Genomic DNA, 23,673 nt, shown 5'->3' with positions numbered 1-23,673 from the left:
TTGGTTTATAGGTAACACAGGGAGTAGGGAATGTCTTGTTTGGTTTGCAAATAGCAAGTATTTAAAGCTAAATTAAAGTTATGAGTCATCCTTTATCTGAAGGTTTTTTTTCATGTGAAGACTTTTTACAGTTAAACCAGTTGTTTTTACCTCCTCTGTTGCTCTGCCTGTGGATTCAGCAGGAGAGATCCAAGGTCAATTTTGCAGCTGAAACATGTTGTTCCGTCTTGATAATGCTGGAGCCTACTTGAGTATCTACAGGGTCACCTCTCGTCTGTATGGCTCCCACTCAGAAGTTTTTATATCTGTGGAAGTTTTAAGTCCCAACACATCCAAACAGTCTTAGACCTGAAGATTTCATTTGAGAAACTTGTTTCTTTTGCTTTTCAAGTGTTCTGACATTATGCAGCTTTAAGAATTTTATAAGATGCTCTAAGCATTTAGTTCTGCATTATTTGCTCCAGCTAATTCCAGTTTCTCCTTGATGATTTTATAGACCCTAGGTTTATAGTTGCACAAATGATGGTGTTCTTGAAACAAAGCTTTGTCCTTTTTTCCCACTTGATTTTTTTTTTCCTTTTTTTTTCCCCTGGTCCTAATCAAGCTGTCCTCATGTGTGACTTTCTTTCCAGACCTCAAGAAGCATGGTTGTAGTTTGGTATTTAAAAAGAAATGCTACTGTTCCTTCAAAGATTTCCAAAAAACTACTCCTCTACTTCTGGGACAGGAGCCAACAATCATTTTTTGCCCTACAGGATGCAGCCCATGAGAGGCATTCTGTGTTCCTAAGGAGGTCTCAGGGAGGAATATGCTGAAATGAGCAGTTGAACCAGTTTTGGTCTGATAAGTTAGGTGTAGAACTAGAAATGTCATGTTGTTTTTGCCACCTGTTTCATTACGTCTAGTGTCCTGGAGTTGCACTTAGGTGCAAGATTGTACACGAATGCAGTAGAACAACACATGTATCAAAAAGCATATCTCATAATACATGTAAAACACCAAGCAATCTTGTAAAGGTGTCTTGAAAAAAGAGGTTTGTTTAGTGTTACTAAAGCTATTTTCATGTGCTACTTTGCTCAGGCCAGGGCATCTAAAAGAAGGGTTTGAGATTATTAAGATGGCATCTCTGACTTGGGGAGAGCACCTCCAGAGCTGCTGCAGAGCACTATTTTAGCTACTGAAGGCAATAGTTTTTGTGGCAGAGAATTACTCTCTGCAGTCAGACTACAGCCATTCTTAATCCTGCTCACCCCTAGCCCAAATCTCTCTCAAGCACACCTAAATGTAAAGATGGAGCTGTTTGAAACAAGATAGCACATGTCTGCCTACCAAGTGCCAAGTATTCAAAAGTGGCATCACAATAAAAATCTTTGCAGAGCCGCAGTGCTTCTGTGCACTTGTCTGCTGCACACCACAGGCTGGAAATTTGCACGCTTTGGATTTGGTTGTTAATTTTAATCCAGTACTAAAGCCCTCAGCCGTCCCCTATCACATGAAGGTGTATTTGCAAGAGAGTTGCTCTTACCCTGTGGAGGTTACCAGATCCTACCACTGCTGAAGTCAACTGCAAATCTCACAAGGATTTATATTAAGCTGATATGAATCAGTGAATTTCATTCTCCTTCTCATTAATAAGGGGAGATCAGAGACTCTTGAGGTTAATCACCCCGAGTGCTAACGGTTTAGCTGAATTAGTTTACACAGGTTTCCTATGGGAGTGTGCTGGATGTTAGAGCTAGCCTGCTTCCACTGAAGTCCCTGGCAAACACTTTAATGGCACTTGAGTGCAGGAATTTCCAAATTAACTTGGTTGTGAACTGTGTTCCTCTCTGGGCTTTCCTCCTTCCTGACAATTAGAAGGTTGTGTGCTCTCAAGGCAGCTGGAGAATAGGAACAGGCTGCAAATGTGGATGGACCAACCAGTAGTTACACTGTAGGGCTCTGGCAAGGGTCTGGATGTAGTAGGAATGCCAGGATGATAACATTTCTACGATTCTGTGTGGTTGGAGGAGGTAAACCCAAGGTATGGTGAGCAAAACTCACAGAGAGAGGAACACCAGTGCTACCACCACTGCTGACGCTGCGTGTTCACTTGTACTTGCCAGGAGAGCTCTCCAGACTAAATAGTTGTCTGTAGGTTCAATGGTATGTCTTTGCAGACCAAGCAGAAGAATATGTGCATAAAAGAGGGAAAGGCCCATCATTCACCAAAATTTAATTGAGGTCACATTGGCTTAGAGCCACAGGGTAACACACCCACATTCCCTTGTCTGCCATCCACCTGAATGACTCACGTTTCCTCTGCCCTTCGCTCCTGCTATGACTTAGCGGGGGACATTTTCATTACTACTAAGGACATTGCCACCAAGTCCAGAAGTTGTCTCTGTGACATGGAAGTGGGTGGTGGTGATGTTTCTGCAGCCCTGTTCTCCACCCTGGCTGCAGATAGGTATCTATTAGTCTCCTTTTCACCTTTGGATACTTACCTGTGAGCAATCAAGGCTAAAACCTTAATAATGTGAAAGACAGGAGGAGAAAAAGTGGCTTCTGCCTTATTAATGTTTATTCTACATTTAGAGCATCAGTGGCCATAGTTTTACAGAAGACAAGTGGCTTTAGTGGCTGCACACAAGAAGTATTAGGCAGCTGGACCTTTTCTTTTGGGCAATGCTTTCTGGGCTCTTGGAGCAGTGACTGCTTTTATAATTGACTTGGTGATTTTCACATGGACCTGGTCAGCTTGGGGTCAGCCTTGTGACATGCTTATTATTAACAAGAAGTTTTCAGGAACATGGCAAGTTCCTTTCACTCTGAAGTCTGGGTGAACAGAAGGGTAATCATGTGCTGCTATCACCGCAGCCATCTTGCTGCAACCCTGAAAAGTTTTGCATGATTTTGCTTTGGGTACAGCATGCTTGCCTATCAAGCACAAGCTAAGGCTTGCTTAAGTCTTGCCATTCAAGTTCTCTGCTATTAAACTTTCAGGCCTTATTCAACAAAACGATGCAGGTTCCTTGTATTGGTTGGCTGGAGACCCTTAATTGTAGAAGCAGATATCCCACGGTTACTCAGAAGTATTTCCCCTGCAGCCACAGCAGTTAGAAGTGGTCTGATGGGCAGCAGTCCACTATCAGCATGCAGGGATTTATATGCTGAGAGCCTCCTCAAAGGTATTAAGTGTCTGTGCACACGCTAGTGTTGATGCTTTCATGGCTGGCAGCAGCGAAGTGTCAGGTCTGCTTTGTCCTCCACCCACAGAAAGGCACGGGAAGTCTATCCAATTTTTCTGGCCTGGGGAAAATTTGGGATTTTTTTTTAAATTTTGCTGGCTTTCAGTTGCCACATGGAAAAACTTCACAGGCTTTTGCCACTGGCCTCCCTAAACCCACCATGTGCTTCCTGATGTGTAGAAGCACTGCAGCAAGGGCTTTACTCACATGTGCGAAAAAGTGTTTCTGGAGGTTCCTTTGTGAGTTAGATTTGCATATCGGGCCTGTGGCAGCGTGCTTACAGTGTCATCGCTGTTTGGTGTCCAGATCTTCAACTGGATTCTTACAGCACAAGGGATCTCCTGGGGCCTTACTGTTCATCATCATTACGTTTCTTTTTTTTTTTTTTTCTGATAAAAACAAATATTGAATGTTCAAATATGATAAACTACTAGGGGCAACACTGACAGTTATTACTGAAGCATGTTGAAATTTACTTTTCAAACTCTGAATGAGGTTTTATTTCTGTCTTTAGGCTCCAAACGTTACTGGGTCAATGATGCTGTAGACAACCATGGAGGCTACCCAAAGGGATGTGTTTGTCTTTGCACTGGGATATACTAGATTTGGCTGTTAGTTTCAGCAACAGGCTCCCCTGCCTGAAAAGGTATGGCTGATTTTGTTGACTGTGCATCAGATTATTAGTTGCGTTTCAAAAAATAAAAATGCTTTCCAGTGGAAAGTGAAATATTTCACTGCTCTCAGCCTTCCTTCCTCCCCAGTACCTCTTTTCAGCTTTAGAGAATTCTATTATGACGCTGTCACCTGTACAAGATGTTTGATTACTTTCCTTCTGTAAACACTTCCTAACAGCATTTGCTTTGTCAAAGTTCCCGTGTTCACAATGTAATACTTACTGGCAAGGCTTCATATGCAAAGGTACCAACTTGTTATTGTTGGGGCACCTGGGTTTCCTTTAATTGTGCTGTGGAGAAGTGGAGGAGCCCAGGGCAGAGCAGTGGCCACCAGTATTCGGCCTCAGCCACCAGCCATAAATGTAACTAAGGCACAAATAGCCCGGTGATGAGCATCTTTGGGTTGATCCCACCTCGCTTTCCCCGGAAAACTGTCTTCCAAGCCCTGATGATTACAGGTTTGTTCAGGCTCAGAAGTTTGAGGAGCACAGAAGTCTTTCCAACCTGTGTTTATTTTATGTTGTAGCTCTACAGATTCCTGTTACTCAATAAATATTTGATCCTCTTTGGTGCCTTCCTGAGCTTCTGGCTTCAGAGAGACCTTGTGGCAAGGAGTTCCACAGTTAATTATGAACTAGCCTAAAAATAGAGGTGGGGGAAAGGAGAAGAAAGTATTTCCTTTCTGTAGTTTCCAGAGCTGCTGCTTTCCTGCTGTTTCCTCTTTCTTACACACTGCAGGAGGATCTAACCTCCTGCTCTCAACCAGCCATAATTTTTGTTGTTTACTGCCAAAGGCTGGAAAGATTTAACTTCAGTTGTATTTTCTAATGAATTTGGGAAAAGTAGATATGAAGTTTTTGCATACATGCATTTTTACATATGGATGAGTTAATCTAGTCTACTCTATGCTGGAAGAATACCAGGACAATTTAGCATGATACAATAATTCAGTCAATATTTAAAAGATGTTTTGGCTTACTGTTTTTTTAATCACTGGAATATCTGAGAAGCTCTCACCCATCAACGGATTTTGGTTAAGGATTGGTGTTCTTCACATTTTACTGAAAACAGCAAAAAAAACCCCTACTTTCCAGAATTTTCTTGGGTTTCGTTTATCTTAGCAAGATCTAAGACAGTTCGTTAAAACATCTTCCACCTCATGTACCGAAACATTCACATTGGTTGGAATTACTCATTATTTATTTGTACACATGTATTACTGAGGCATAGTTAATAATTGTTTGGCTGGTATATTTGCTATTGTTACATTTATTGTTACATAGAAAGGGAAATTGACCTACAGCCGTGTTTATCAGTTCAAGTCTAACCCTTGTGAGATTAACTTCAGCTTTTTCTCTTCGATTACACTTTCAGAATCCTCTTCCTGCATATCTTTCCGTGTTGTGTCTCAGATTTTGAAGAGCGAGTGTCAAAAAAACAGTGTCCCTTTGTACTGGGTACTGAAATTCATTCCAGGTGAGAAAATTAGCTTTCTAAGAAGTGATCAAGGTGTATCTTAACTGTCTGGGAATCCAACTACTTCATTAGCAAATCAAATTTGGATGTTTACAGGTAAATCCCCTTGGTGAGATGAGGTTAGGGTTTATGCTGATTTGGGGCTATGCAAATGAACTGCATAGGCAAATCCAAAGCATTACAAAAATAGGTTGCCCTTTGAAAAAGTTTTAAGATTTGAATCTTCAGGGTCCAGTATTGGAAGCTGTGTGTGAACAAGGGCGGGAGGCAGGGAGGCAGGCAGAGGGGAGATATGGGAGAGTATGGAACACAGGAACAATTTAAGTATTGCCCAAACCACTGGGTAAGTCAGATGTTTTGTCTGACCCGCTTCTCCCAGCATTTTATTTCATGCTCTGCTGAAGTTAGTCATTTAAATAAATATTGACTGTCCATCCCACTAGGAAGCCCAGTGGCACAAGATGGAAAAGAAGTCTCTTCCTCTGTGGATGTAAATAGTATATAAAATGTGATATTTGAATTTCCTGCAGCCCAGAGAAGTCACTCTGCACATTTTTTTGGTTTTTCACTGCCTGCTGCTTTCCACTGGCTGGCTACTGGGAGTAAGGTGGCAAGAGAAAGACGAATTTCCCAGGATGTATGCCATGGCTGTGCTGAGTCAGGCACCTCTTCCCAGGCAGGACTAAGAGTGACCGCTCAGCAAGATACCTGTGGCTGGAAGCTCACAGGGCTCTCCAGGTACTGCTATTTGAAAACAGGAGAGACATTGGGAGGAGGAAAGTTTGCAGACAGCCAAAATGGCTTGGCAATGCTAAAGGAAGTAATAGGGCGACAGCTGTTCTGATTTTCTTCTTTCATACACAAGTGAATCAAAACTAGAGCTCTTTTGAGCTGGAGCAGATGATAATTCTTTGAAGTACACTGGGTCTGCTGTTCCAGTTCTCTTTCTCTTTCTCACCCTCTACTCCCTCTTTCCTTACTCCCTTTTTGCCCTACCCCACCATTTAACCTTACCAGTTAGCTGCAAGGGAATTTGCAATTGTGCTGTGGAGCCAAGCTAATAGTTTTGTTTGGGAGACAGAGCTCTGACTTCATGGCTCAGTGCTGTTTGTGAAGATCTAGCCTTTGGAGTCCCATGGCTTAAGTGAAATTACAGGATTTTCAACTTGGTGTGTGTGTGAAAGGGCAATTTTTTCTCTAAATTCAAATGATGGAAAAGTTCACAAGGTTCCCAGCGTTCCGGATCCTCATTATTTAGTATGCAAAACCAAGTTCTCAGGTGGTGAGGATTCACAGCAGCAGCAGAAAGGAGAGATTGGAGAATACAAATAAGGATGTGTCCACCTTGTGATTCTTGAGGGTGACAGAATGAGTGAGTCCAAATGAGCATTGAATCCGATGTCAGAAAGAGGTTTGGGGGAGCTTTTCTTTCTTTAAAATGGGTTACTATGTAGAAAACACCAGACAGGGTTTTTTTGTTTGGTTGGTTGGATTGTGTTTGGATTTTTTTCTCCATACTCTGTTGCAGATGTCTGGTTTTGCTCTGTGTTTTTATTTATTTATAGGCATTTCAATAGTACTCATCACCATAGTATCTGGGCAAATCTTTTTTCCTTTCTTGTATCACGTAATTAAATCTATACAAAATACATATGTTCTTGGCAGAGAGGGAAAAGAAGTTAAGCTCTGCTTTTGGAAGAGATTTGTGCCCTGCAATTAAACACTGCTTTTGAGATCTTTTGTATCTTTGCTTGGATTTGACACCTGACTGGGCATCCAGAGGCATGCTTCTGCCTTCCTTGCTCATCCAGATGCAGCCTGCTTAACAAGGAGTAGGCTGAAAGGGCACTAACACACACACATTATCCCTAAATGAGGAATTATAGGGTCCCCAGGAGAACTGTTTTCAAGAGGGCAGGTTGCTGGTGTTTAGGTTGTTTATGTGAAACCGAGTGCATGGCCAGGACTCCTGGAAGGGTCAGCTTATCCCTTCAGCTCAGGGTTTCCAGGAGAGAAGCCTCAAGTCCTGGGAAGAGGCTGGAGGAGCTTTCTGAGCAGGAAGCAGCTTGAGCTGGTTCTGGTCACCTCTCCTCCATGTGTGATTTATGTCCCATTCTCAAAAGAAAGGTGACTGTATCCTTCTACTCTGTGGAATATTTCATAGTGAAACGTCCATCTAGTATCTGGTACAATGATCATGGGTGTCTTGCAGAGTCGATCTGAAGGACTGTGAGAACAAGCTGATGATGGGTCCAGAATAGCCTCATATTGGAAGTTGAAGCAACAGTCTGGCAGTCACATCAGTCAGCTCTGTCACAGTGGGAGCCTGAATTTCACAGAGCTCAGGCCAGCACGGATGCCTTCCCCAGTACCAGGTGAAGGAAATCTTGCTTTCCTACAAAAAAAATTGTGAGCAGGCTGTGCACCAGCTAAGGCAACAGTCCTGCAGATGCTCCTTGGCTCAGGTGGGCGACCAGCACAGTGGTGCCTGGCATAGCAGTACTTGGAGAGCCCTATTCACACTCAGATAAACAGAGGACGGTGTTTAAAAATGGCTGGCTCTTAAAAGCTGCCTCCCTTCAGCAGAGAAATCATTCTCACCCAAGGGTGACTAGCCACCAGCCGCTTGTAGAGAATTCGGAGAACATGGGCTGGTCTGAGTCCCACAGCAGCACCAACTGCAGACAACATGAACTCGTTACACATTCCTGTTGGAGGAAGTAAATCTGGCCCTTTCCTTTAAAGCAGTTTGTTTCTCCCATTTCAGAAAGAGGCAATAGCTGTACTACTTTGATACTTGAAGATCATCTCATAAAGAGCCCAGATCCTCAAAAGCAATTAGCCACCTTTGTAACTGCACATACCTCATAGCACCCTCCAGGAAGTTCAAAACAGAATCACAGAATCATTTAGGTTGGAAAAGACCTTTAAGATCATTGAGCCCAACTGTAAACCTAACACTCCCATGTCGACCGCTAAACCTCTGGGGATGGCAACTCAATCACTTCTGTGGGCAGCCTGTTCCAATGCTTGACAGCCCTTTTGGTGAAGTAATTTTTCCTAATATCTAGCCTAATCCTTCTGTGGTGAAACCTGAGGCAACTTCTCGTCCCTTTCCTTCTTACTTGGGAGAAGAGACCAACAACCGCCTTACACTAACCATCTTACAGGTAGTTGTAAAGAGCAATAAGGTCTCCCCTCAGCCTCCTTTTTTTGTTGCCCTTCTTTGGACACACTCCAGCAGTTCAATGTCTTTCTTGTACTAAGGGGCCCAAAACTGAACACAGTATTTGATGTGCAGCCTCACCAGTGTGCAGCACAAAGGCACAATCATTTCCCTAGTCCTGCTGGCCGCACTATTTCTAATATAAGCCAGGATGGCATTGGCCTTCCAAGCCACCTGGGCACACTGCCAGCTCATATTCACCCAGTTATCAATCAACACCCTCAGATCCTTTTCCGCTGGGCAGATTTCCAGCCATTCATCCCTAGGCCTGTAGCACTGCATGGGTTTTTTTGTGACTCAAGTGCAGGACTCCTCAACTCTTGGCCTTGTTGAACCCCATACAGTTGGCCTTGGCTCATCAATCCAGACCATCCAGATCCCTCTGCAGAGCCTTCCACCCCTCAAAATACATCCACACTCCCACTGACTTTGCTGTCACCTGAAACTTCCTGAGCGTGGACCCAATGCCCTCATCCAAATCATTGACAGAGATATTAAACAGAACCAGCCACAACAGTAATCCCTAGGGAACACTGCTTGTGACCGTCCACCAACTGAATTTCACTCTGTTCCCCACACCTCCCTGGGTTCGGTCATCCAGCTAGTTTTTGACTTAGCAACGAATGCACCCATCCAAACCACAAGCAGCCAGTTTCTCCAGGACAATGCTGTGGGAAACAGTGTCAAAGGCTTTACTAAAGCATAGGCAGACAACATCCATTGGTCTTCCCTCATCCAGTAAGTGGGTTGGTTTGTCATAAAAGGAGATCAGGTTAGTCAGGCAGGACCTGCCTTTCCTAAACCCATGCAGTCTGGGCCTGATCCCCTGGTTATCCTCTAAGGGCCATGTGATGGCACCTAAAATGACCTGCTCCATAACCTTCCCTGGCACTGAGGTCAGGCTGATAGGCCTGTAGTTCCCCAGATCCTCTTTCTGCCCTTCTTAGAGATGGGCATAACGTTTGCAAATCTCCAGTCAAGTGGGACCTCCCCATTTAATCAAGACAGGTGATAAATGATGGAAATTGGCTTGGTGAGCACTTCTGCCAGTTCCTTCTGTACTTTCAGGTGGAACTTATCTGGCTTCACAGACTTTTGTGTGTCTAGGTGGAGCACCAGATCACTAACCATTTCCTCTTGGATTACAGGGGCTCCATTCTACTCCCCAACCCTGACTTCCAGCTCAGGGTTCTGGGTACCCAGAGAATGACTGGTCTTACTATTAAAAGACTGAGGAGAAGAAGGAATTAAGTACCTCAGCCTTTGTCACTAAGTTTGCCTTGCATCCAATTAAGGCTGGAAATTCTCCTTAGCTCTCCTTTTTCTGATCAATAATTTATAGAAACACTTTTGATCTTCCTTTTCCTCTAGTATCCTAATTTGCTACTAGTTCTAGTTGGGCTTTGGCTCTTCTAACTTTCTTCCTGCATATCCTCATGACATCTTTGTAGTCCTCCTGAGTTGCCTGCCCCTTCTTCCAAAGCCTATAAGCTTTCCTTTTTTACCTGAATTCCAGCCATAGCTCTCTGTTCAGCCAGGCCAGTCTGCTTCCCTGCCAGCCATCTTCTGGCACATGCGGGCAGCCTGCTCTTGTGTCCTTAAGACTCCCACCTTGAAGAATATCTAGCCTTCCTGGACTCCTTTGTCCTTCAGAACTGCCTCTCAGGTTGTCCCTTCAAGTGACACTATTAGTCACTTGTTAAACCCTTCAGCAGTGTTTGTATTCCTCCTCGCATTCTATTTCTGGCAGGGAAATACGTAAGCCAGGGGTTTTTTTTATCACCCTCAGGTACTGCTCACGTGTTCTTTAACCTGGCTGAATCAGTTCCTACAGATACATCTGTCTCTGGTTTCTAAAGGCCACATAAGCAGAATTTGGCTCTGACAACAAACGAGTTATTGCCTTTCTTCTAGGTCAAAAAACCCATATGATGATTTTCAGGACTGAATAACCACAGTATTAATTGAATGCTGAGAATAATGATATTTCCAGATGTTTGAGTTGTTGGGTTGTGTGTTGTTGGGTTTTTTTTTTTTTTTTCCTTTTCATGCTGATGTTTTATATAAGGCAAACAAGATGAAGCGTTGCTGCTAGAACATGAAAAGAAGGCTGAGCTATATGAGCCACCACTTTCTGGTACCCAGTGGCTGGATAAAAGTCTTTTAGCGAGCATTAATAGATCAGGCGGCATTCACATTTGCCTGGCTTAGCAATGCGGAGCTATTCCAGAGCGTAAGTGGCTTATAGAGTAGGTGTAGGCTTCACCCTGAAAGCTTCTCGCTGCTGATAGAAGACAGGTGAGCAGAGTGCGAAGGAGGAGCTGGCAGCCACAGGGCAGAAGCAGCAGCTGCAAACCGGCCAGTCGAGCCGTGATTAATTGTTTTCTAGTGCCCCCGTGAGGGCTGCGGGCTGGCCGCGACGATCAGCCTTAACAACAGCGACAAAAGCCCGGCAGACGCCGGAGGAGAAGAAGAGGAGGTGTCTCAAAGCCGCTGCTGGGCTCGGGGGGCTGCGAGCAGCCCGGGGGCTCCTGAAGGAATAAATCGGTGCGCGGAGCTGCCTGGAAATCTCTGGCAAAGGCAGCCATGTTTTCCAGCTTTAAAAGCTTAGGAAAGAAGCTCAATACAGCAATAAGATACCTGCGTAAGCCAATGCTATGTCATAGTTCTTGGCTTTTAGCTCTCTGCCTCGCTGATGCCTGAAAATGGAGCTTCTGTAATGATGTACATCGTAGAATCATAGAATCATCACAAAATAGCTTGGGTTGGAAGGAACCTTAAAGATCATCTAATTCCAACCCCCTGCCATGGGCAGGGACACCTCCGACCAGACCAGGCTGCCCAAGGCCCCATCCAACGTGGCCTGGAACACCTCCAGGGATGGGGCAGCCACAGCTTCCCTGGGCAACCTCTGCCAGTGCCTCACCACCTTCACAGTGAAGAAATTCTTCGTCATGTCTAGTCTAAATCTGTTCCTCTCCAGTTTATACCCATTGCCCCTAGTCCTATCACTAAAAGCCTTTGTGAACAGTCCCTCCCCAGCTTTCCTGTAGCCCGTCCAGGTATTGGAAGTTTGCTATAAGGTCTGCTTGGAGCCTTCCCTTCTCCATGCTGAACAACCCCAACTCTCTCAGCCTGTCCTCGTATGGGAGGTGCTCCAGCCCTCTGATCATCTTTGTAGCCCTCCTCTGGACCCGTTCCAACAGCTCCATCTCCTTCTTATGCTGAGGATTCCCGAACTGGACTTCACATAACACAATCCTCCATAAGCATGCATTCAGGTTTGTTTGTTTGTATCTTACTTAAACATCGCTCAGAGGATGAAATAAAATCTGTATATTTCATCTTCACACTCCAAAGCTGGCCAAAACAAATGACGGGCTTATAGTCATTCAGGGATATCTAATGTATCTAGATGTGTCCAATGATGTGTTGGGAGGAAGCATGCAGTAAGTTAGAAACAGGTTAAGACACTAGTTTAGGATGCCAGAGATCTGGCATCAATTCCCAGTACTGCCACAGACTCCCAGTGTGACCTGAGGCAAGCTATTTCCCTCCCAAAACACTTTCATAGAGAAGGCAAAATCCTACTTCATGTGAGTTTTGCCTTTGACTTCATGGAGCCAGCTCCCACCCACGCATTTCAGAGCTTAAAAATTAAATACAGGCTTAAACACCTTGCTGAATTAGTGCCAGAACTTCACTGCGTTTCAGCTTCCTACACCTAGAAGAGGAACAAAGATCACTTCCCTATTCCCACTAGCTTTGCATGTTTAGGCTGCTGTTTGTTTGGCATAGGACTGAGTGTAATGACTAGGACTTTGCTTAAGCGCTGTGCTGTTTCCCGATAAGCTGCAGCTCAAGAGAGAACCAACCTTGACGGAAGCCTCATGTTTGGCTACTTTCATTAGCACTCAGATGCTGTCATATATTACCAGCCTCTTCGCACTGAGAGGAACTTTCTCTGCTGCTGTCAGATTAACTGCAACTTAAGCATTCACATCCATGTTAGCGGAAAAATCAATGTCTCTGCTTAGACAAATGATTAGGTTTCTAGAAAAGAGCTCCCTTACTTGTAACAACTCTTCATTTTTTTTCATGGAGTGGTCTGTTGTGCAGTATAAAGCTAAGTTACTGTAACTGGCACCTTGAAGTGCTCCCCTAAACAGGATATTCCTGTTGGTGAAGGACTGCACATTTGCTTAAACCAACAGTTATAAGTTTCAGCAACCCTTGACAGGTACAAACAAGGAACGCACTGATAGCTGAAGGGAGGAGGAATTACTGTGCTAACAAGAAACAGACTTTGGCATTTAGATGCATATCACGGATATGCTCTACAAGGTAAACAAATATGGCATAAAAGCATATTTGGCTATTCAAATGACCTGATTGTTCCTATTATGATGATATCTCCCAGCATGTATTTAGCAACATGCTAATTGACTTTGTATGTATCAGGAGGAGAACTTTTCACTCTCTTTTTCAGGATAGTTTCTGACAACATTTTTTTTCAAGCTTTATTTATTTATTTATTTTGGGGAACTGTTTGAAATGAAAATAGATCTTGGCTCTTGCTGACATGCTTGTGCCAGAGCTGGTGTTCTCTGGCACACAGGCAGTGCAGCCATGTCTCCACAGGCTACTGTGAGCAGCGCTGCGTCCAAGTCAGACATTTGCAGATTCCTCCTCAAGGTCCAGGTCCTCCTCTTGTCCAGACAGTTCATGTGCTGGTGGTGGCTCAGCTTGGCATGCAGCAGTGACTTCTGAGCTGCCTCCTCTTACCACCTGAATATGCAAAGCAGTAACCAAAGACAGTCTCTGTGAGACTCGGGTTATTTAAGCCTCGGGTACATATGCATGGCTCCAGCCTGGTGGTTGTAGCCAACATTAAGCTGAAGAGCACAACTAAGGCCCTCCAGGACATTCAGCGAACTACTCACCCTTCATACTTTTTTTTTTTTTCATTTCAGCTTTAAATATGTCAAGCAGTTTGTTTAGTTCTTCTGAAGAGGAAGTTAAAATTTCCACAGGGGATACAGAAGCCAAACAGGCCATTGAATTCAGCCTTCTATGCTAGGGTTGTGCATTAGAACAGCAAACGAGATTTTTAGACATCTGACTGATAAAATGGTTATTAATGCTTCTCTAGTTACAAGAATAAATTTGTTCTAGTTATATGGCAACAGTTGGCAAGGTGAATCATAACTAGCAAGATAAACACTTGTGGCAAAATAACCTTTGCCCCAACATTCTAGCTAAGTGGGTAAAATGAATCTAATCAATCCATTTATTTTACCCTTGTTGCATCTACAAATATTCTGGGAACTTGCACAAAGTTTCCCTGTGTCCTAGCCATTAAGTGCAGTTTCAGGATTATCTTCATGGAGAAAATCAGACAGGCAGTCGATGTGCAAAGGTTTAAAAAGCACAGTATTTGTGGACTGTGGAATAATAGAGAAACGGGACCATGCTTCTGCTCCTGGGTTGCTGCTGTATCCAGCCAGCCGTGACAGGGATCGCCGCAGAGCAGCATGCAAAGGAAAATAGCAAGAGTTAAAAGGCTGTCAGTGTCTAAGAACGATCCTCTGAAGCCTTTTCAAGTCACTGCAGTCTGTAACCCAGTTTTAAAAGATGCAGCACGCTGGTGTTTTGGAAGCATAGCCCTGACTGTTTAAGGCGGCAAGAGCTGTGCGTGGTATGGGGGTCTTGTTTTTGTCTGGGCTTGAATGTACTGCCATCACATAAATAATCAGCAAACATTTCAAAGCCTTTGAAAGCATTTAATTTAATTTAACATTTTAATGCTAGAAATGGGCTAGGACTTAGGTGTGGTGGTTTCACATATTTTTGGAACCTGTTTATCCATCTTTTATTAAGACTCTGAAAAGGCAGTTCAAAATACTTCAGTGACTTCAGGGATGCTGTAATTTCTATTTCTGGTTTTTGTTTTTTTTTTTGTTTGTTTTCCAAAAATGATTAAATTGAATTCCTGTCTTCATCTCAAACTGCTTCCTGGAGAGATGGTTAGAGACCAGCATCACAAGGCTTTGGTTTGGTTTGATTTCAGATCAATGGCTGAGCTGGTAAGCAAAGACATGAAAACCTATTTTATATCTGGCATAAATTTTCTATTTTGTCTTCTTTTATTTAAGATAAGTGAATAATTGTTAATAAAGTATATCCTATCCTCTCAATGCTTGCTGACTTACTTTAACAGTGGAAAATTAGCAGTGGAATCATCACTCTGACGGGCAAACTTTCTGCCCACATCTCAATGATTATGAGGGCTGGGTTTTTCAGAATGTCCTTGGCCATGGTTGTTCCATGTGAAGCAGCTTGAAGGACTTTGTCACTAAGTCACTTGTTTTCTTCCTGTTCTACTTCCAAAACAAAACATAAGTGACAGCAGTCCTGTTTTATTGGCCATCTTGGTATCCACAGAACTATGTGCTTTAAAGGGAGGTTGCTGTCACTATGTCTCTGATCAGCTGTTGATATTATGGACTAGTATGCACAGTAGGAAGTTTGTTAGTAAAGCATAAGGAGTAACTTCTTGTGCTCTGCAGCTCAAGGAAATCTTAAGGAAAATTCTATGCATATGAAGAAGCAGAAATTAGATCTGGAAAAGTATTCCTCTATCAAGTAGTTTTTCTACTAGTATTACACTGAACATGAGTATCCAGGCTTTTATCAGCCATGGAGCCCATGTTACTGCCCACACTACAGATCTGGCCCTGTTTGTGGTATCATGACTACTTATGGACTCAAACCCCCAAGCAGGTATTTAAGAGCTTTAGGTGTCCTGTGCCTCATTGTTTTGCATTATCCCAGGTCAGCTGCTGCATGGATACAGTCTCCCATGCTATACACGTCACAAGCAAGTTTTCATAACAGTAAATGGCCTTCAAGTATCACTGTGGATGTTTTTCAATAAAATATTGCACACAGGGTATTACCAACAGAAACTTTTCCTCCTGTCTGAGGCAGGACACATGCAAAACTCAGATTCTCAACAGTCAAGTTTAAGTACCAGCCTGCTGTGAACTAGGACCTTTGATTCCCTTTGACTTTTGTTGTCCTGCCTACCTATAGTTTTCTCAGCAAAGAAAGTCTCCTTAGGATGTGGCACTTGCAAATGCGGAATGAAATGGAATGCATTTCCAATTCTCTCCACAAAATACAGTGTTTCTGTCCCTACTTGAGTCACCAAAATTAGAATAGACAGCGCAGATGATCTAAATACCTTAGCACTATTTTTCAGTTTCCCCTCCCTGGGACATGGGGAGGCCAAGCAGAAGGATCTCCTTCTCTACACCACTTTTTAGAGCACTAAAACAAGGCAATGACCAAAATATTCTGTGCAGCTTTGTGTCGTGCCCTCACTTTCCTCCAAAAAGGGATAAATGAGTTAACACCTGTGAGAAGGAGCCCTCAGCACTGCGCAGTGGAGATTCTTCTTCACTGAGATGAAGAGAACAGATTTCAGATCACCAGTACAGTGCAGATTAACTTCTGCAAGGGCTTCCCCTGTTGGCTTTCTTTCCTCCACCTGGCTTTTTGTCATCCCTGCAGCAGACAGGCATTTAACTTACTCATTTGCAATGAGAGCTGCAAATTTGAAGAAGAGAACACTACCACCTTCAGAAAGTTGCTGGTAGAGCATCTGGAAATGCACATGAGCTGTCGCCAAGCCTAACCGCAAGAGCTAAATTCAAAACACCTGAGGCTGCTGCTAACCCTTCTCGTTCTGGGACAGGGTGTCTTTAGCTAACTGCATGCCAGTTGTAGCAGTTCTCTCCGTAGCATTCCATCTTTGTGTTCATATGCACCCTCACATGTAATTTACGGATTTTTTTAAAAAACTTTTTTTTTAATTTATTTGCTTGCCTGTAAATGCATAGATTCAGTTTGAAGGGTCTGACCTTTCCACTGGATATTTAGAACCCGTTACGAAAAAAGCCTAAGCTAAAATAGTCCAGCAGCAGTCTCACCTCAGCAAAATCAGGTTCCTCATTGCAGAACTGAGTTTTCAACGTGAACTGTTATGTTCTGTCCAGCTATTTGTTTACAGTGGTAAACTTGCCTGCACAACAGTGCTTTTGCACCAGGAGCTGCCGGTCCATTGTCTTCCCTGTAAGAAAGGCACTGCGACTTTCTGAAGTGTTCTTTTTACTAAAGCTAACACCATAAAGAAGGAGAGAGAAAGGTAGATAATGTCACCTCCCTTCAGGTGCTGGCAACCATGACTTGTGCAGCATCTAATGATCCAACAAATGTGCAGTGTGCTGTGCAGATCCAGTCCATGAAAGGGTTACCCCATTTTGGTCATTTGAGACATAATTGAATTTTCTTACAAGAAAACAACTCTGTTCATCATTACTACTGTCAAATAAAGATGAGGGTCAAATGAAATCTTCTTACTGCACTTTTAGATAAAGGGAAGGCCACACAGGTTGTATGATCACCAGCCCATCGCGATGAGCTGAGGCTGCCCTACAGCAGAGGGTTGCCTGCAGCACAGTAGAGCCTGAAGGCCACGCTGGACCTGCAGCACCATGCAGCCCAGTGCCTCCTCCAGTTTACTGATGCATCACTTCTAACACCTCAATGTACAGTGGTCTCCTCTTCAGTAGGGTACAGGAAGTACCACTATACTCTCTTACAGCTCTGCTTCCGTGGCAATGGCTGTGGAAAAGCCTCAGCCACTGCCTGTCACAATTACATGGGGGGATTAATGAGAAGAAGTTCAGATTTTGTATTCTCTCCCTGGCTTGGCTAAAACACAAGAGAGCTGCTAAGCTGGCATGCCTGCTCTGAAGGCAACCAGAGACACAGATGGGTTACCTCCATCCTGTTCAAAGGCAAAATGCACCTCATCACCAGAGCATGATAACCTGTGAGGGGATACGTGTAGGTGCAGGAGAATAGGAATGGCTCGGACACCCCACAGTTGGCATCAAAGCAGCAGCCCAGCTAGAATTGTAACTGGTTTAGAGCACGCCTTGCTATTCCAAGAATACGAACCTGCCAGCCAAGAAAGGACATGGTGTAATCATTGTCCAGTGATCCAAAAGCACTTATAGAAAAGAGCTGTTATGCTAATTCATAATACGCTCTAGAGCAGAGGTCTTGCAGCAAATTACTGCCTCATGCCTGCTGCTGCAGAGATTTCCATTGGAAAACCACAGGAGGGCTGTTAATCATAGCAAATTGGTGTTAGTCTGCTGGCTGCAATGTAGCGGCTCCAGCATGCTTTTGGTGCTGCAGAGCTGCATGCCAGGAGGAGTGGCCTATTTTGGATGCTGCTGCTGTGTGTATAATTGGACACGCCTGATCCAGGCAGGCTTGCCAGGACCCTGGTGAGGTTTGTAAATGCATTTGGCAAAAGGCATGTCAGGAAGAGCTGTTTAGCCTAAAAATCCTGGAAGTTTCACCTCTTATAGGAAATCCTACTCTGGCATTTGAAACAGACACCCAGCCAGCCACAGTCAGAGCACAATGGATGGCAAACAACAGCAAATCTACACTGGCTTAAAAGATGCTTCAAAAATATCAAGCAAACAAAATTCCCAAATCCCATACCATTTAAATCATTAGCTTTTATATTTTGGTGCAAGGAATAATTTCCCACCAACCTAGAGATACTTTTAGGTGCAGGAAGATGACTTCCATTTCTCAGGTCCTGGACAAAGAGTCTGATTCTTCTCATTACTAACATGAATAGCTGGAATTTGGGCTAGCAATCCAAGAGAGACACATCTAAGGACCCATTGCCTCCCAACTTCCTACACCAGTTTGTTCTAGGAAGGCAAAAACCAACCATGCAGCATTGATTTATCCTTGTCATTTCTCCCTCAAAAGTAAGCTGATAGTTCTTACTGCTTTGCTTTGAATAACGAGAAGATTCACACCTTGTAGAAATGGAAAAGGTCATTACAGATCCCTGTTCCCAACCAAGTCTCAACTTTCATGCAGTTATCTTTCTATTTATACCAGCCAGAGCAGACCTCAAACACAAACGCTCCTGCCCCCTCTTAAAACAACTGAAACACTTTGTGCATCTCACCTGGAAATGTACAAGACGTATCAGAGTTGAAAGACTAGACCACAGCAAAACTGAAACCAAAGCATCAGTGGGGAGGCCCTGCTTAGAATATTTGGATTTGTATAGCAACATTTATTAGTTTTGTGCTTTGTGCTGCATGTGACAGGTTTTTAACGCCCATTGTAAATCCTGGTTTACACACAAGCCTTCCCGTCCCTTTAATAATGAGTATTGAGGCTGTAGCACACACTGATGAAAGCAAGTAGACATATGATTCATAAGGCATCCACGTCAGTGTGTGTCTGATGTAGCAACAAATCTGTCACTTCGGAAAAGAAAAACCCAACCAACAACCACATGAACAGACAGCTACCAGCTGCGAACCATTTGGAATGCTGCTGTGCTTTGTGTCAGAAAGAGTGATGTGGCTTAGAGTGCCAGGAAAACAGCTTTGACATTAGCCAAGTACATGCATTCACCTGCCCCCACTGCACCTTGGAGGATTTGTGCTCATCTCTGGCATCTCCCATTTCAGCACAAATTAAAAACTAGTTTAGACCCTCAAATGACATTCTCCCCCTTGCAATGTGGATAGGAAGCCAGTTTTCTACCCTTGAGCCAATATCAAGGGAGAAACTCCAATCCTTTGACCAGCTTCTCTGACATGTGTGCTGTCTCACAGCAGAGGTGCAGCATGTCCACATGCGCAGGGCATCCCTGGCATCAAATGCATTCCCCAGGACAAGCACCTCCAGGGCTGATTAGCTCTAGCCAGCAGGTGAGCACACTCAGCTGCATGGTGTAGTACATCAAGAGGGGATAAAACTCTGTAAAACTTAAAACACTGCATCATATTGTCGGACTAACTCTCATGTTGCCAAGTGGCCTGTAGCGGCCGTGTCTTTCCCCTGCATATAGCATTGTGGGGAAACGGCCGCTGACCTGAAGACCTTACAACATAAAGAAAAGGCAAAGGGTTGGATGTGGAATGGCTCACCCACAATACCTGCCAAATTAGTGGAAGGGCTGGAAACAGATCCCAGCCCTGTTTCCAGCCTCTTTGTGAGGCAAAGTACTACAGCACTACACCTTGGTTACCAGTTTCCAGCTCTTCATTTAGCAAGATGCTCATGCTGTCACCACAGCATCATCTGTTCCACATATGGCTGTATGTGACAGACAGAGAAGATGGGACCCACTGCTCAAAGTCAGACTAACTTTTCTTTACAAGAAACCCTAGAAAGCTCAAAGGATTACTGCACAATGATCGTGATGAATGGCTTAGAATCACAGAACAGTTCGGGTTGGAAGGGACCTTAAAGATCATCTAGTTCCAACCTCTAGCCATGGACAGGAACATCTCAATAAATCAGGCTGCCCAAGGCCCCATCCAACCTGGCCTTGAACATCTCCAGGGACGGGGCAGCCACAACCTCTCTGGGCAACCTGTGCCAGTGCATCATCACTCTCGTGGTGAAGAAATTCTTCCTTGTATAGTCTAAATCTGCCCCTCTCCAGTTCATACTCACTCCCCCTTGTTTTATCACGACAAGCCTTTGTAAACAGTCCCTCCTTTCTTGTAGGTCTTTCAAGTACTGGAAAGTTGCTATATGATCTCCTCCTCCTAGCCTTCTCTTCTCCAGGCTGAGCAAGCCCCAACTCTCAGCTTGTCCTCGTACAGGAGGTGCTCCAGCTCTCTGATCATCTTTGTAGCCCACCTCTGGACCTGTTCCAACAGTTCCACATCCTTCATACGGTGGGGATTCCAGAACTGGACACAGGACTCCAGATGAGGTCTCACAAGAGAGGAATAGAGGAGCAGAATCACTTCCCTCGACCTGCTGGCCACACTTGTTTTGATGCAGCCCAGGATACAGTTGGCCTTCTGGGCTGCGAGCACACATTGCCGGCTCATGTAGAGCTTCTCATCGACCAGCACCCCCAAGTCCTTCTCTGCAGGGCTGCTCTCAATCACATCATCCCCCATCCTGTACTGAAAACAGGGATTGCCCTGACCCAGGTGTAATACCTTGCAGTTGGCCTTGTTGAACCTCATGATGTTCTCACAGTCCCACTTCTCCAGCCTGTCCAGGTCCCTCTGGATGACATCCTGTCCTTCCGGTGTGGCAACTGCACCACTCAGCTTGGTGCTATATGCAAACTTGTGGAAGGTGCACTCAGTCTCGCTTGTCAATACCATAGATGAAGATACTAAATAGCACCAGTCCCAGTATGGACCTCCGAGGAACACCACTCGTCAAGGATTTCCACATGGACTTTGAGCCATTGACAACTACTGTCTGAATACGACCATCCAACCAGTTTCTTATCCACTGAATAGTCCACCCATCAAATCCATATCTCTCTAACTGAGAGAGAAGGATGTTGTGGGGGACTGTGCCAAAGGCTTTGCAGAAGTCCAGATAGATTAGATCCATCGATTTACCCGTGTCCACTGCTGCGGTTACCCCATCACAGAAAGCCACTAAGTTGGTCAGACAGGATGTGCCTCTGCTTCAGCTTCAGCTGATTTTGCTTCAGTTGTTTGCTTTCCATGTACCTTGCAAAAGTTTGGAATTCAGCTTCTAGATCGAGATTTGATCCCAAACGTCTGCATCCTGAAATTTGTTTCAACCAAGGTCCGTATTTGACTGTGAAAATAAATACCTCCCAGACGACTCCTTTTTAGTAGGTGTTTGAGCATGTTTCACTGTGGTATTTAGCATATGGGAAAAGAACAACAAACCAAATCAGACCTACTATTTCATCATACGTATCTGAAATTTGTATCTAGGATGTATAAACAGAAACAGCCAAGTGTTTCACAATAAAGTATGGCACATGACTACATAAGCTTGGGCTACTAGTGCTGTCCTCATGGAAGAGCAGGCAGGTGGGTGCTAAACCAGCATAAGCGGCAAAGCTAGTGTACATTGAGACTCAGCAATACAGTGTGTGGGTACAGATAAATGCAGGCAGATAACCATTATTTAGTAAGCAGAGAAGCCTGACGACTTGCTGTTCTTTGTCTATTCTCTTATTATTTATATACTGATTAAATCCTCACATTTTTTCTGCTCAAGGAAGTCTGTGTAGACACACTGTATTGAAACGACATTCACTGCTTTAAGTCTTGGCACACCATGCTTATAAGAGGTGGGTGGAAGAGAAGGGCCTGTTTCTTATGTGTTTTTTGAAGCAACAACTTTTATTTATATAAGAGCAACTCTTGAGTTTCCCAGGCTTGGATCACCTACCGCTTCAGCTTGTGGGTGAAGGGAAATATCTCAGTAGGGGGAGTTTAGATCAAGCTCTACATCAGGCTTATCCCTTCCGTCCTCCCTGGATGTCACGATCGTGCCAACACAAGCTCCAAGGAAAGTTACTTGGCCAGCAGGGCTAATGACACTTGCTATTCCTCCTACCGCTCAGCAGAGGTTCAGCAACAGACTTAGATCTTGTTTTCCTTCAAACTTGCTTCTCGGTGGTTTTGGAGAGATTTAGAGAGCAGCCATGGTCTAATGCAAAGTTACTGTAAAGCCACAGGCCACTGACATAGCCACAACTAACACACCAGTGGTGCGTGTATGTTCTCTGAAACCAAGGTTCAGAGATAAACTTGTTCATGACACCCCACTATAGTAGAAGAAAATGGCCCAAGCTGATTTTCCCAAGTCTCAACCCACTGGAAGACATTTTCAATGTCTGTTTCTGTGTAGATCCCCATTCATTGGAAGAGGAAATTTCACTCAGACTTGCATGAGCTTCCTACAAATATTGGACCCAATGCCTGGAAAATCTTCAGAAGGACACAATAACCTAAATACTCAGTATGGATGAGACAGGAATCCATCAAGAGAATGTAAAGCATGTACCAACACAAATGCAACAGCCAGACAAGCCTAAGCGTTCTCTTAGGATAAGTCTAGGCTCTCTTTTGCAGGACACAAAGCTGGAGAGACTCTCCTATGGACAGCACTTCATTAGGGGGCCAGACAGAAACCAAGCTTGTCCTCCCAGTGTATAACATCAGCTCCGTGGTAGGATTTTCAGGCCTGTCCCCAGAGTTGCAGAGGTTGCCTGAGGCAACTCAGGCTAGCATATTAAAAGCCATATAGCAGAAATCTAGAAAATCTCAACATGTTGGTTGCCCTGCGATCTCATTTGTGAGGTGCACAGTGAGAATGTTTTATCTAACGTGCTTCATCACCGCTTTTAGTGATGTGGCTAAGGAAATTGTTTTTTTCCGAGTCCTCCACCAGCTCAGAGGCATAAGCACTGTCACTTGATGGGCTGGGCTTACTGATCTGGAGCAGGCAAGTATCTCTGTGTTTTAGAGAACCCTGAAACACCTGAGTTATGCATGGCATAGGGAAAAACTCACTGGCATGTAGTTCACTCCCAACACCAATCACTGTAAAGTACGATGCCCCTCCAACCATTTCCATTTGGCAGTCTGAAGTGAAGCTTGCATATATAGTGATCCTGGTGTATGAAGTTTAACTGAAGTTGAATCATCTATTGGTACTGAAACAACAGAATTATTTCACCATTCTTTCTCAGGGGAGCATCCCTTTGCCTCTCACACCTTTATGAAGAAAATTAATCCAGATTCTTCGTAGTCACCAGTAATGCTGCCGCCTGTTACAACCACACAAAGGCACAGCTGGATATTGTGGTTTCTGTTCTTTTTAAAATTTATTTTCTTTGACTTTGTTCTTTAGCTCTGTTAATGCCTCAGTGTGAAAGTCCCATGTGAACCTATGAAAAAATATGTGTTCTCTAGTCAGACACTGTCAGGGGAGTTGATTTTGCTTCACAGGCCAAGCGATCAGCAAAGCAAGCTGATATGCAAAAGTAAATCCCTACAGAGAAAGACAATGTTTTTTCTGCTGCAGACTTCTGTAAGATTTGAAAAAAAATAATTTCCCAATATTTGCCTTAGGTGACTGCTCAGGTGACACCTTAGACCATAAAACCCACTTGACAGGAGATCCACAGAGGAAGGAATGAACCATG

General features: G+C 44.0%; 1 long non-coding RNA gene across 1 annotated transcript in view; it reads left to right on the top strand.

The window, feature by feature from the left end:
* Positions 1 to 23,673, top strand: part of LOC128850433 (uncharacterized) — a 28,422-nt gene that overhangs the window by 532 nt on the left and 4,217 nt on the right. The window contains exons 2-3 of the long non-coding RNA XR_008447869.1: positions 3,745 to 3,876; positions 5,279 to 5,380. This is a non-coding gene — a long non-coding RNA (uncharacterized LOC128850433). The remainder of the gene's footprint in view (positions 1 to 3,744; positions 3,877 to 5,278; positions 5,381 to 23,673) is intronic.

The sequence above is a fragment of the Cuculus canorus genome, chromosome Z, assembly GCF_017976375.1.
Source record: "Cuculus canorus isolate bCucCan1 chromosome Z, bCucCan1.pri, whole genome shotgun sequence".
NCBI lineage: Eukaryota > Metazoa > Chordata > Aves > Cuculiformes > Cuculidae > Cuculus > Cuculus canorus.
This window is presented reverse-complemented; position numbering and strand designations above follow the sequence as displayed.